Genomic DNA, 14,151 nt, shown 5'->3' on the forward strand with positions numbered 1-14,151 from the left:
TGCGTGCGTTACACATCCTCTTTCTTTGAGGCGAAAGTCCATAACTTGAACCAACACGAACTCCAACATGGAAGAATAACTTCAGCATAACAGCTTGACGTCCATCGTCCCTTAATCCGACTTTTTCTCAGCTCCTGGAAAATAGGATAACACCACCGTAATCACTGAAATACAGGGTGGGCAAGCGTATGATATACAGACATTAAGCCGGGTGGGATAATCCTCGCCTCCGTGTCCTTAATAGAATTGAAAATTCTTGGCGCGAATGCTAGCAAATTTTTGATTCTATTACAGGACCGGAGGCTTCTGATTATGCTTAGTTTAACGCTTGATTAAATACAACTGAAGTAATATCTCCCACCGGCTTATAATAAAAAGTTTTAAAAGTCGATTCAGACGACCAATCTGCACAACGCATTATATCTTGGATACTTGACCCCAACCCATATGATTTAGACGCCATTGCGCCTCTCACAGAATGAGCACCAAAGATTCTAGTATCTACGCCAGCTTCAGCCATCACATAACGAAGCCATCTAGCTATCGTGGCAGCAACCACAGGTTTGAAGGGTTTCTGAATGGCAATCAACAATTGTTTACAACCCTGCGGCCGCAGGGCCTTGGTACATTCCTCGTAAGCTTTCAAGCAGTGAACCACATACAATTTGTCAATTGTAGGAAAAGCATTATATGAAATGTGACGTGACAAAGTTTTAGTGCGACCTGTAACATGAAAGGAAACCCCTTCCGGGGTGAACACTCTACCTGTTACTTCGAGGGCTCTCACATCCGAAGTCCGTCTGCAAGACGATAAACACAATAACATAGCCAGCTTTGCCGATAGCTGCTTTCTGGACAGAAGAGCGTTACTCGGCCAATTATTGAATAAAGAAAGCACTAAGGATACATCCCACAAACCTGTATATTTGGGCGAGGGCGGCTTGGCAGCCCTGATGCCTTTCAACAGCTTGCATACCATCGGGTGCATGCCCACCGGTTTCCCGTCTATCTGGGCATGCCCCGCCGAAATCGCCGACCGAAAACTATTAACCGACCGGTACGCTAAACCCGATCCGGCCTTTTCCGTCAGAAAATTCAAAATTTGGGACAACTCTGCCCCCACGGGATCCAAACGTCGTCCCACGCACCAATCCACCCAGTTTTTCCAGGCTGAGGAATAACGTTTCCTGGTGGAAGGCGCCCATGCCTGTCTGATAAACTCAGCAGTTTCGTTCGAAATTCCCGGCAACTGCCACTGTTCCCGGAAAGCCTCCATGCCATCAGCGACAGCTTGCCCTCCAGAAGCAACGGGTGCTGTTCCTGTTGAGGGCCCTGCAACAACCATCTCGATTCCGCTATCTGAACAAGATTGGCTATCTGAACAAGCATCGACGACCTCGTGCCGCCCAACTTGTTGATATACCTCACCGCTGACACGTTGTCCAAGCGGAGGAGGATGCAACAAGACGTCTGTTTCGGGGACAAAGTGCGAATCGCAAACGACCCCGCCAACAGTTCCAGACAATTTATGTGCATTTCCAGTTCCTGCGCCGACCATCTGCCGCCTGTAGAAACTTCTCCACAGCGCGCGCCCCAGCCCCACCTGCTGGCGTCGGACTCGATCACAACTTCTAGTTGGGATCCGAAAATTGTCCTGCCATTCCAGGCATCCACGTGACTTAACCACCACTGTAGTTCTGTCCGTACCTCCCCCGAGAGAGGTACCGGGTCCGTGTATGATAGACCCCTCCTTAGATGTTGTATCTTGAGCCTTTGAAGGGCCCTGTAATGCAAAGGCCCCGGAAAGATTGCTTGAATGGACGATGCCAGTATGCCCACTACTCTGGCCAGCGTCCTGAGGGTCACTACCTGACTGTCTAACAATTTCTTTATCTCTAGTTTCAAATCCCGCAATTTGGCTTGCGGAAGAAATAGTTGTGCCGACAGAGAATCGATCGTGAACCCCAGAAAGTCCACCGACTGCGTCGGAACCAGAATCGATTTCTTTGAGTTGACTACAAACCCTAAGCTTTGGAGTAAAGACATAGTCATGGCCAGATGCCGCAGGAGACAAAGTCGATCTTGCGCCATGATTAATATATCGTCTAGATATATGATCAGTCGTACCCCTCTTTCCCTGAGGAAGGCGACCACCGGTTTCAACACTTTCGTGAAACACCACGGAGCCGAGGAAAGACCGAAGGGAAGTGCCAAGTATTTGTAACATTGGTTGACCCACATGAATTGCAGAAACTTGCGATGCGGTGTGAAAATCGGGATAGACAGATAAGCATCCTTGAGGTCCAGGCGGACAAACCAATCCCTTTCCTGCAGCAAATCTGCCAGGAGATGGATACCCTCCATTTTGAAATGGTTGTAGGTAAGGTATTGGTTGAAATCTCTTAGATTGAGAACCAACCTGTTGCCGCCTCCTTTCTTTTGGACAAGGAAGACATTGCTGAGGAAAGACCGAGGACCCCTCTGAACCTGGCGATCGCCCCCTTCTTCAGCAATTCTTCCACCTCTTCGTCTATAAAATTGTGATCTTGTAGGAAAAAATGGAGAGGCGGAGGGGGAGATCCCTGCGCTGGTCGGGAGTAAAATTCCAGGTGGAATCCCTGAACCGTTTGCAGCACCCATGCATCTTGTGTCAAAGCTCGCCACTGCGCCATGCAATGCTGCGTCCGTCCCCCCAACGGAAGAATGGAAAGATCTGGAACACTCACCGGAGTTCTGACTGGACTTGAAGGAGGCCCTGTTGTTCCCCGACTGGAAACGGCCCTTCGAGAATCGCCGTTTGGAAGGATAGAAAGTTCCACCGCGGGTGGAGTCCCACTCTCCACGGCCACGACCAAAGTCTCCACGATGGGAGCCTTGCTGGAATCCTCGGGCTGACGAGCGGCCCCCGCCTCGTCCGGCGCCGTTGAAAACCCCCTGGCTAAGGGCTCGTTTGATACCGCTCTGGGCCTTGTCAAGGGCGGTGAAGGTGCCGACGTATTTAGTAACGTCCTTCACAAATTTGTCGCCAAAGAGGAAACCCCCCCGCCAGGGGTCCCGGTTCTGCCACCGCAAGCTCCGTGAGGTTGCTGTCCATCCGAAGGAGTAGGGATTTTCGCCTCTCGGAAGAGATGGCGCAGTTAGCGTTGCCCACGAGGCAAATGGCGTGCTGGGCCCAGCCCGCCAGAATGTCCGGATCCACTGCGTCCGGACCCTCCTTGGCCTTCAGCACCATTTCCAAAATTTTAGCGAGGGGCCCCACGACATCCAACATCTTGTCCTGGCAGCCTCGCCAGGCCCTATCCAACCCTCTCTTCGGGTCTTTGGAGAATTTACGTAAGAACGTGAGCATGCTCGCGTCTCGGGGACCAAGGGGAGGTGCACTTAACTCTGACTTGAGCAGCAAAGAAAGAGGATGTGTAACGCACGCAGAAGGTTCTTATGGACTATGGGGCGTGCCTATAACCATGGTGTTCATGGGAAATGTAGTAATTTATTGTTTGTTGCGAAAATAATATATTTTCATTGGCTGCTGTGTTGATGCAGTAAAGTTTGAGAAGCATAATCAGAAGCCTCCGGTCCTGTAATAGAATCTTCACCTTCGTCGCGTTCCTTGCAGCAGCCCGGGAGAATCTTCACTGAAGTCCTCGCTGCCCCCAGCCACTGAGATCTTCACTACCGCCTTCAAGTCTTCTGCCTCGATAGGTAAGTGAACTATGGTCGTTTTGTGTTAGGGGTGGGGATCGGGTGAGGGGCACTTCAAGATGCGAGGTCCGTCCATGAAGGAGTGTGTTGTCGAGGGGGGAAAGAGGGGGGGGGGGGAGCCGGGACTCCTCAGCTTTATTTATTTATGCATTATTCTCTCGCACGGAATTTACCCGAAGGTGTCAGAGGCCTCACAATACGGACAGAGCTGATACATGAGAACAATTATGTGTGAACAAATTACAAAAACAAACGTTACATTGCATGAGGCAAAAGTGACAATCGTAAGTAAACAAAATACAAGAGGTAGGAAACGGTGCAATATAGGAGGAAAAAGTGACACGTGTGAAGGTTACAAAAGCGTACAAAGTACACGTCACGGTATAATACTTTGGCAATGGTGGCACTTGTACAAGTATGGAAAGCAAGCAAAATGTGAGAGGTAGCAAACAGTGTGTTACAACAGAAAAGTGGCGTGTGCATGTTAGAGGGGCTCTGAGGGGGGAGACGTGCATTTTGGAAGCATCCTTTGTCCTGTGGCCTGCAGGATAGCTACTGGGGGTGTGCGTGGGCTACACCTGAGCTCGGGGGACTGAAAGCAAACGTGCTTAATTTGTGCAGGCACAGTAATGAAGCACGCTGAACAGGGGTCCGAGAAGCAAAAAGAAAGTGAGTGGGAGACAAGGGGGGAGAGAAAGAGAGGGGAGAGGCGATGGAAAGGGAGGGGAGGTGACTGGGGAGGGATGGAAAGAGAGGTGAGTAAACGGAATGGAAGTGAAGATGGGGCAATGAAATGAAGATGGGGCAGGGACGTGAAGATGAGGCAGGGAAATGAAGATGAGGCAGGGAAGATGGGGCAGGGAAATGAAGATGGGGAAGGGAACCTTAAACTGCAATCCACCTTGGGTGCCCTGATACCTCCAACTCCCGATGAACCACCTGAACATGTTTCCATGAAGGTGGATTCACCAAAGTGGCAGGGTAGAATGGTTGACATAATTGACATTGACCTCACTTAAATGACATGGATTGAAAAGGGGTGAGCACCTGTTTTGCAGTATGTATTGTTTTGTTCTTGAAGGACTGGCTTTTGCAGCAGGGACTTAGGTTGAAGGTGTTTGACAATTGCAACGTTCTGTACTGAAAAACACTCATTCAGTCCGCCTTACATCCTTTCCGCATTCCCACAGCCCACAATGTCCCAGACATACTGCCGTGATGTGCTCCTCTGACACCTGCCCTACCCAAAATTATTTTAATTTAAATGCCCTGTGTAAAAGAAAAATGTTTCCTTTTTTTTAAAGATTTACATTTCAAATAATACTAGCCAAAAACTGAAAACTTGTTTCAGGGTTTCTGATGGGAAGTTTTTCTTTTGTCAAATTGTGTTTAATTAAAAAAAATAGAGATGCAGTAGCATTTGCTTCATTCTAGGGGAGGAATAATACGGAGTGGATCACAATAAGGAACTGTAAAAGGGGATTGTTTTATTGTCAAGTTAAGTGCTAAACCAGATCAAAACAGGAACTCACATATGAGCAATGGGAGTGGAGTCACAGACATTACTTGCAGTAATATTAGTGAGCTACTGCTGTGTTACAATATTGAAAACAGTTACTAGCCATGATTATAAAATGTAAACACATTGAGAATTTAGGCGAGTGCACCTGTGCATTTTCCGTGACTGGGCCAAAGACGGCATCAAGCACTCAATTCATTGCAATCTTGCCAAGGCTAGACCTTTTGGCTTTGCTAATGCTTGCTTCCTTGTTTGTACTTTCAGCTAGCTGGAGATATTTAGGAAGCTGCATTGTTGAATTATATAACGTAATAAGCTGTAACTGGGCAATGAAATGCCAAACAATTACTAACAATTGGGATGTTTTGCTCTTTCTGGCCACACCTGACTCCTAATAAAAAAATACTATAAACATGTGCTGCATGTAGTTAAATCTGCTTTGAAAATACAGCACTGTCTAGTAATGTTTTGAAACGGCAGTGGTCTTTTTTTACCCCTTTTAGCCCCGCCCCCAAATTACCCCGCCCCCACCGATGCGGCCCTCTGCCACAAACCACACTGTAAATTCGGCCCCCGTGAGAAAGTTTGTGAGTACCCATGCACTAGAAGAAGGAGCCGAACCATTCAAACAGCATGTACAATATTGCACAACCTATGGGTAACACCTTGTGGACGTACCATCAGCCTTCAAATTGTTTTCCTAAATGGGGTGGATTGGAGTGGGTGTATTGGGGTTGGGTGGATTGGATTGGATTGGATTAGAGTAGAGTGGTTTAGAGTGGGGTGAATTTGAGTAGAATGGAGGGGGTGGATTGGACTGGAGAGGGGTGGATTGGAGGGGGTGAATTGGAGTGTGGTGGGCGGGGTGAATTGGAATGAGTGGGGTGCACTGAACCGGTGTGGTATGGATTGTACTGGGGTAGAGTAGGGTGGATTGGAGTAGAGTGGGGTGGATTAGACTGCAGTGGAGGGGAGTGGGTTGAGTATGGTGGACTGGATGGGCTGGATTAGATTGGAGTGGGTGGATTGAATGGGCGTGGGGTGGATTGGATTGGGGTGGTGTGGACTGGAGTGGGGTGGATTGGAGTGGGATGGATTGGAATGTGTGAGGTGGAATGGAGTGGAGTGGAATGTAGCATGGTGGGTTGTAGTAAGATGGAATGGACTGGGGTAAATTGGACTGGCATGTGATGGGGTGGATCCGAGTGAAGTAGACTGGATTGCAGTAGGGTGATTTTGAGTGAGGTAAATTGGGTGGGATGGATTGGGTTGGGGTGGAATGCAATGGACTGGGGTGGATTGGATTGGGGTGGGTGTGAACTGGACTGAGGTGGTGTTGCTTGGATTGAGGTTGATTGGATTGACAAGGGGTGGGGTAGATTGAAGTGGTGTAGATAGGGTTTGGCTGGATTGGGATGGATTGGTTGAGGTGGGGTGGATTGGATTTTAGTGGGGTGAATTGAGGTGGACTGGATTGGAGTGGGGTGGATTGGAGTAGCATGGATTGGAGTTGGGCGGATTGTTTTGGAATGAAGGGGGGAAGATTGTTTTGGATTGGGGCAGATTGTTTTGGATTGAGTGGGGCAGATTGTTTTGTACTGAGTAGGGTAGATTGTTTAAGATTGGTCCGATCACTTTCTCATCCCTTTTATGTGGCAAACCATCATAAATACTAGCCACATGCCAATTCCAAGAGAACGTGACAGACTATGGTCCAGAATATCTTTTGAAAGCTGGACTCAGGAGTTAATACGCTCCACTCCTCTACCAGACCCTGACCCTGTGATAGCCAATGACAACTTTACCAATTGGCTCACTTCCTCTCTGGATATAGTTGCCACCAAGACAGACCTTAAGAAAAAAAGTACCACCTTGAAATCACCTTGGTACACACAGGAACTCAGGAACCTAAGGCGAATATGCAAAATTCACGAGCGTAAATGGAGAAAAAAATGGGACCCTACCATCAAGGCAGAATACAAATTAGCAATGAGGACATACAAAGCTGCGCAAAAAGCAGCACAAGCCTCCTTCTTTGATAAAAAAAATCAGAGCTGCCTCCAGTTCTTCTCGTGAGACTTATAAAATAGTCAAAGAGCTCCTCAAAATACCCAATCCCCCCCCAAATCAACAACCCACAGTTGCCAGATGCAACCAAGTAGCTTGTTTTTTTCAAAATAAAATCACTAATATTCTACAGTCACTTCCTCCTTTAATCGATCACACCCCCCAAGACGTTCCACCAACTCTCGTCACCAGCCCAACTCTAGACAGCTTCAACCAACTGTCTAATGACGACTTTCTGAAAGCCCTCTCCGACCTGAAAAGTGGCTCCCCTAACGACCCAGCTCCCATTCGCATCCTTAAACAAGTCGGACCTACCATCTCGTATCTGGCCACTAGCCTTATCAATGCCTCCCTTAATCAAGGAGTAGTCCCCCCCAATTGGAAACATGCCATTGTTAAGGCTTTACAGAAAAAACCAGGTATGGACCCTGCAGACCTCACTAACCTCCGCCCAATCTCCCTCCTACCAGGCTTAAGTAAGATTGCAGAGAAGGTGGTCAACCAACAATTGTCTGCCTTCCTTGAAACCAACAATCTTCTCCGCCCCACACAGACAGGCTTCCGTCCTGGTCAAGGAACTGAGACAGCCCTTCTGAAAGTGGTTGAAGAGGCCAGATGCATCTTGGATTCGGGAGGATCAGTGTTACTGATCCTCCTGGATCTAAGCGCTGCATTCGACACGGTTGATCACAAAACTCTGATTAAGCGCCTCTTCAGTCTGGGAGTGAGGGGCATAGCCCTTAGCTGGCTCTCATCGTTTTTACAAGACAGAACATTCTAGGTCTGCGAAGGGAATGTGCGATCCGACATTCTCCCTCTCCAGTGTGGGGTCCCCCAGGGCTCTTCATTGAGCCCTACACTTTTTAATACATACATGGCCCCCCTGGAAGATGTGGTCTCCCCTTTTGGGATAAAAGCCGTCACATATGCTGACGACACCCAAATGATCGTATCATTCTCACTTGAAGAGGATAAGCTCAAAAATCTCCATGACTGTTTAGAAGGAATTCATGCTTGGATGTCCACCTCAAGGCTCAAACTCAATGGTTCGAAAACTGAGCTCATGCTGCTGGGAAACAAGATATCATCCCTTCCCTCTGCCATGTGGCCAGCTTGCTTAGGCCCTATCCCACAACCCAAGACTGAATTAAAAAGTCTGGGTTTTTGGCTGGAACAAGACCTATCCCTGAAAACGCAAGCAAAAAAAACAGCTGGTACATGTGTGGGGTTACTGCGTTCCATCAGAAAGATCCTCCCATTACTTCCAGGTCCCTCACAGAAATTGCTAATGCAAGGTCTAGTCTTATCAAGACTGGACTATTGTAATGCTCTCTTTCTGGCGGCCCCGGAATCTACGATCAACATCCTTCAAAGAACACAGAATGCTGCGGCTAGGATCCTCACAGGGACCTCACGTAGAGCCTCAGCCAAACCGGCCCTCAAGGCACTACATTGGCTGCCGATCCGCGAAAGGGTCAAATTTAAGGCCCTGTGTAGCACTCATAAAGCTATGCAAAACCAAGGGCCTTCAATGCTAAAAGCAATGATCTTCCCATATAGACCCAACAGGCCCCTACGCTCAGCCCAAGATCATCTAGCAACAGTCCACAGAATTAAAAAAGCCCGAACGGGAGGACGTCGCTTCTCGGTCACAGCGGCTACCATCTGGAATGCTTTGCCATCTCATCTTCGTTCTGAAACTAATCACATGAAATTTAGGAAGCTCCTTAAAACGCATCTCTTTCCGCTATAACTATCCTCCCTACCACCGGCCTCAACCCCAGTGTTTCTGCAATCTTCAGCGCTGGGACGCTCACGGGCAGCCATGCGCTATAGAAAACCCAAATTTCATTTCATTTCATTTCATTTCAGTGGAGTAGATTGGTGTATGGCAGATTGGAGTGTAGCAGAGTGTTTTAGATTGGAGTGGAGCAGATTGTTTTAGATTGGAATGGGGTGGATTGGGGTGAGGTGAGGTGGTTTGGATTGGAGTGGGGTAGATTGTTTTGGGATACATTTGGGTGGATTGGTGCGGGGGAATTGGATTGGAGTAGGGTGCACTGTGGTGGTTTGGAGTGGGGTGAATTGGAATGGAGTGGGTGAATTGGGTGCAATGGATTGGATTGAAGTGGGGAGGTTTGGGGTGGGGGCATTTCAGTGGGGCAGATTGTTTTGGATTGTAGTAGGGTAGATTGGAGTGGGGCTGATTGTATTGTGACAGATTTTTGGGAATGGAGTGGGGAATGTTGGAGTGAGGAAGATTGGAGTGGGATGGAATGGAGTGGGGCTGATTGGAGTGGGGATTATTGGAGTGTGGCTGATTGTAGTGTGGCTGATTGGAGTTGGGCAGAGTGGAGTAGGAAGATTGATTTGGGTGTGAAATCCCCTAAATATTCATTCTTGGATTGGTAGTTGGGACTAGATACTCTTAGCTGGATCTGCTTTGTCTGTGTTCATTTGTTTCCTCTTCCTCATTTTACTAAAAGGTTTTTACTTGTTCATTCTGGATGGCAAACTGAAATATATTTTGTGACCAGTTTAGCAAGAAAATAGTCATAGAAATACTCCTTGAATCAGTGCAAATCTCCTACTTTTTTGGAATTCACATACATTAGCCGTAGTAGGCTAGGGAAGCTGTACCTGTCTCAGGTGGCCAGGCATACTACTGACAATTAAACACTCAAAAGGTGATGGTACGTATGCTTGTAAATAGTGTAACCTCTGGCAGTCGTTCTGGTAACATACCCACCCATTGTTTTTCACCCACTCTAGCAAACTAGAAAGAGGGTTTGATTTAAGGTTTGGCAGATGGAGTAAATCCAGACCGGATGGTGGAAGACTTTACGTCTGCCACCCTGCCTTTAATTCTCCTGACAAATTTAGATATATCCATTGGTCCTGCAGACATCTCTATGCATTGGCAGTAACCGCTGTCATGGTTGCTCCTGTCAATGTGGGAAATGTTTTACAGACAACTCCATCAAACATGATGGCCATACATCAATCTTTTCTTAAATTTGTTTATTTTCAGAAGCAAACTTCCAAAGTGTAGCTTGTTTCCAAAAATAGAATAATGACACCATGGGAATTTTCATAAATGTTCTGGTGGTCATTTTCTTTTTTTACTTTCCCTCACTGCCAGGGTATACCTGGTGGTGAGGGACAGTAAAAAGCCATCTGACCTTCCACTTAAAATAGGGACCGGCGGTCGGATGGTTTACTTCCATTGGGCCGTTAGAGGAATTTTACACCATTAGGGAAAACTTGCACTCTGCCCGACTTAAAATTTGGTGGGCAGACCATGAGTTTGGCGGACAGGGTACACCGTCACTGTTGCAATGGACTACCCTGTCTGCCAAATTCTAAATCAGCCCCAGAGGCCCATCTAATACAAATTATCATTGACCTTGCTCATATTGGGGACAGTCCTTTCAGAACCTTGGTCATCTCATCCATTCTTTCTGCAACCACTACTTTTTTAGTTGGGAAATTTGAGATTCACCCCCCTGCACCATCCCCTCAATCTCACAAACTAAGATACGCCCCTCGCCATCAAATAAGAAACAGCTAAATGAGAGTGACAGAAAAAACCAGCAATGGTAAACAATGGTCATTTTCTAAATTCCTGTATGTTCTCGGCAAGCCCACAATATGGGGGAAATTAGGATGGCGGGTGGACTTAGTCCGCCCGCCATACTATAGGTCTTTGGGACCGCCCGCCTTAAGGGCAGGGGTCCCGTGGGGGTCATTAGGATGCGCCGGCCACGGGCGCATCCTGCATGTTTAGCATTGTGGCGGGCGGGACTCTCAGCACTGCCCGCCACAATGCTAAACATGCACAAATGCATTTGCATTAACAAAGCTGCAGGCACCGCGCGGTGCCTGCCGCTTTGTTAATGCAAATGCAGGGGGGTACCACAGGTACTTGCGACCAGGGCGGAAAAGCGGCGGACGGTCTTTCCGTCCACCGCGGTCACCCCCGCCATACTAATATGACAGCGGGGCATTTAGCTAGGGTTGGCGGTTGGATTGCCCCCGCCAGGTAAGCATGGGCGGAAAATCCGTTTCGCTTGCGGATTTTGCGGATTTTCGGTAAATTCGCAATCCGCGAGATTCGCGAATCTCCCGCAAAATCCGCAAATCCGCGAGCAGCGGATTTTATGGCTTGCTCGCACTGTTCGCGTGAGTTCGCGGCTTCCCAGTACAACTTCGCGCCCCGCGAATAAGCGCAAAATTGCAGAAATACGATCTTAGCAAAACTGAAACTACTTACCAGGTTCAAAAGTTCAGGCTCATCATTAGTAGCCATTTCCTGTAGTGCTTCCTGAGGGGCCCCTCCAGAGTTCAGTTGCCAGTTGCAACTACTATGTGACCCTGCTCTGAACCTCAGAATAGTTACACATATGCCACAAAGGTCCTGAATTACAGCTAAGGGAGACAAGCAGGAGCCAGGCTGGAAGTTCAAATCCATTAATCAGCCCCTAATTCATTATTGTCAGTTGGGGCAGGGCAGGTGTTGTAACTAATTTTGCAACAATGAAAGCACTTAGCAAGTGCAAAAGATCACTAATCAGGAAGCACTAAGGAAGCAGGTGCCAGCTAAAAAAATATTCTGTGACGCATTAATCAGCCCCAAATTAATTCAGGTCACTTGAGGCAGGGAAGGTGTGCTTGCTTTGCCACAATAATGTACACTGACTGGACAACCAGAGGGTGCTGTGATGAAACAGAGGGTGGCATGGGTGGGCCAGAGGGTGGCATGAGTAGTCAGAGAGTGGCAGTGGTGACAGAGAGTGGCAGTGATGAAGAAGAGTGTCCCAAACAGGCTGGACACGTAGAAACAACAAGTTCGCGAAACTTGCGACCCGACAGGTAAGTTCGCGTTTGCGAAATTGTACAAAACCCTCGCGAACTGGCAGAAACCCGCGCGAACACACAAAAAAAAAAAACCCCGCAAATTCGCGAGAATTCGCGGATTTTGCGAATTGCGAGTTCGCAAATCCGCAAAATTCGCGAACGCGAGATTCGCAAAATTCGCCCATGCTTACCGCCAGGCCAGCGGAGGCTACCGCCAACCTGGCGGGGGCAATCCACCCGCCATTCTAATGACCCCCTATGTCTTTCGCAACCATACAGCTGCGCTGTCCAATAGGTTCAACTTTAAAATGGGGTAGAAACAGTTTTCTGTAAATGATTTCCATTTAAATCAGAGCACTAAGCTACAGCAGTAATGCCCACTGGCAGTACTGCATGGTATTACAGCATTATCTAGCTGCAGCTGTAAGAGATGTGAAAAATCTTCCTGTAAAATGACTGATTGTGGTGAATTCAGCACATTTGCAGCTTCTTGGTGCTGGTAATCGTAATAGGGATACCAGGGGAAATTGCTGTTGAAATTTTGTCACAACAGAAGAATAGCAGAAACTGTAAAAGTGTGTGGTAACTCATTAACTTCACATGTTATCATACCACTGCATCTTAAACGAGGAACACTGTGTTCAGGTATTATTGTCTAATGAATTTAACTCAGCTATACCAAGACTACAGGTCCTAGAATGAACTGATGATGAAAATAAAAGCCTAGAGCTGAAAACAAGATGTCGTCGTGGCAAGGAATGATAGAGTAACCCTACGCTCAATTACAGCAGACTTTGAGTGCCTTATTCATGAAACAGGAATAAACAAGGAAATCCAGCTGCAAGGCTGTTGTTGCAGCTGACAATAAATTGTATGTAATCTGACACAATGTTCGCTTTGGCAGAGCCCGCCATAGAGAAACAAGAAAAGGCAGGCGATTCCTCTAGGAAGTGCTGCGAGCCAAACTTGTTAGTGTCATGTATGTATGCATGAGTACTTATCACAAACCTAGCTGGGAAGCAACAGAGCTTTGAACACATGTGAGCATTCAAGGGAGTGGCGTAGCAAGGAGGGGCACGATTTCTGGGGGCGGGGGCCTCCCCGCTCTTACCATTGGCTGTCGCTGGGTGGCAAATGCCGGAATATCGCCAGCACACACCTCAGCTCTTACAAGTGCCGCCACGGGGCGGCAAACGCAGGGACCACCACGGGCGGCCAAACATCTAGCTATGCCACTGGCTCAAGGAGTAATGCAAACATATCCAGGTGGTAGGCAGCATGTAAATATTTTGCTAAGCTCACATTATTGTCTTGGACTGTTCAAGGCCTTAACAACCCCCGCAAAGGAAAGAAAGTGCTTTCCTACCTTACCAAGCAAGACATAACAATTGCATTTCTATAAGACACACGTCTATCCCCAGGGACTGCCCCCACATTTGCATCCTCATGGGGCCCTAACAGATCTTTCTCCAGATACAGTTCTTACTCTGGTGGAGTCTGTCTGCTCATAGACAAAAGTGTCCCCTTCCACCATACTGCTAGCATTGTAGATAAGGGAGGGCGATGTGTCATATTGGCAGGTACCATGACAGGCCAAGGCTTGCTCTTGGTCAACATATATGCCCCAAACATGGATTCCCTGGACTGGTTTTTAAAGAACTCTTGTCCGCACTGGGGCACAAGGATGCTGACATCCTTCTACGGGGTGGGGGTGGGGGGGGGGCTTAACATGATAGTTGACCCCCTGCTGGACTCCAATGGCATAGCAGCGGGTAGCAAGCAATGGTCTCTACGAGTTCTCTGGGATATTAACGACACATCTCCCACAGGACGCATGGTGCCTGAAACACGCTGCCAGTGCTGGGTACACTTCACCCCACAATGTGTGAACATGCATAGATTACTGGTTCATATCGACAAATGCTACACCATGGCTGGTGGATGTGAATCGTCTTCTGCGTACACTGTTGGATCAGTAGCCAGTGCGGTTGGTCCTGGAGGCACCT

The sequence above is a fragment of the Lissotriton vulgaris genome, chromosome 2_1 (assembly GCF_964263255.1).
Source record: "Lissotriton vulgaris chromosome 2_1, aLisVul1.2, whole genome shotgun sequence".
NCBI lineage: Eukaryota > Metazoa > Chordata > Amphibia > Caudata > Salamandridae > Lissotriton > Lissotriton vulgaris.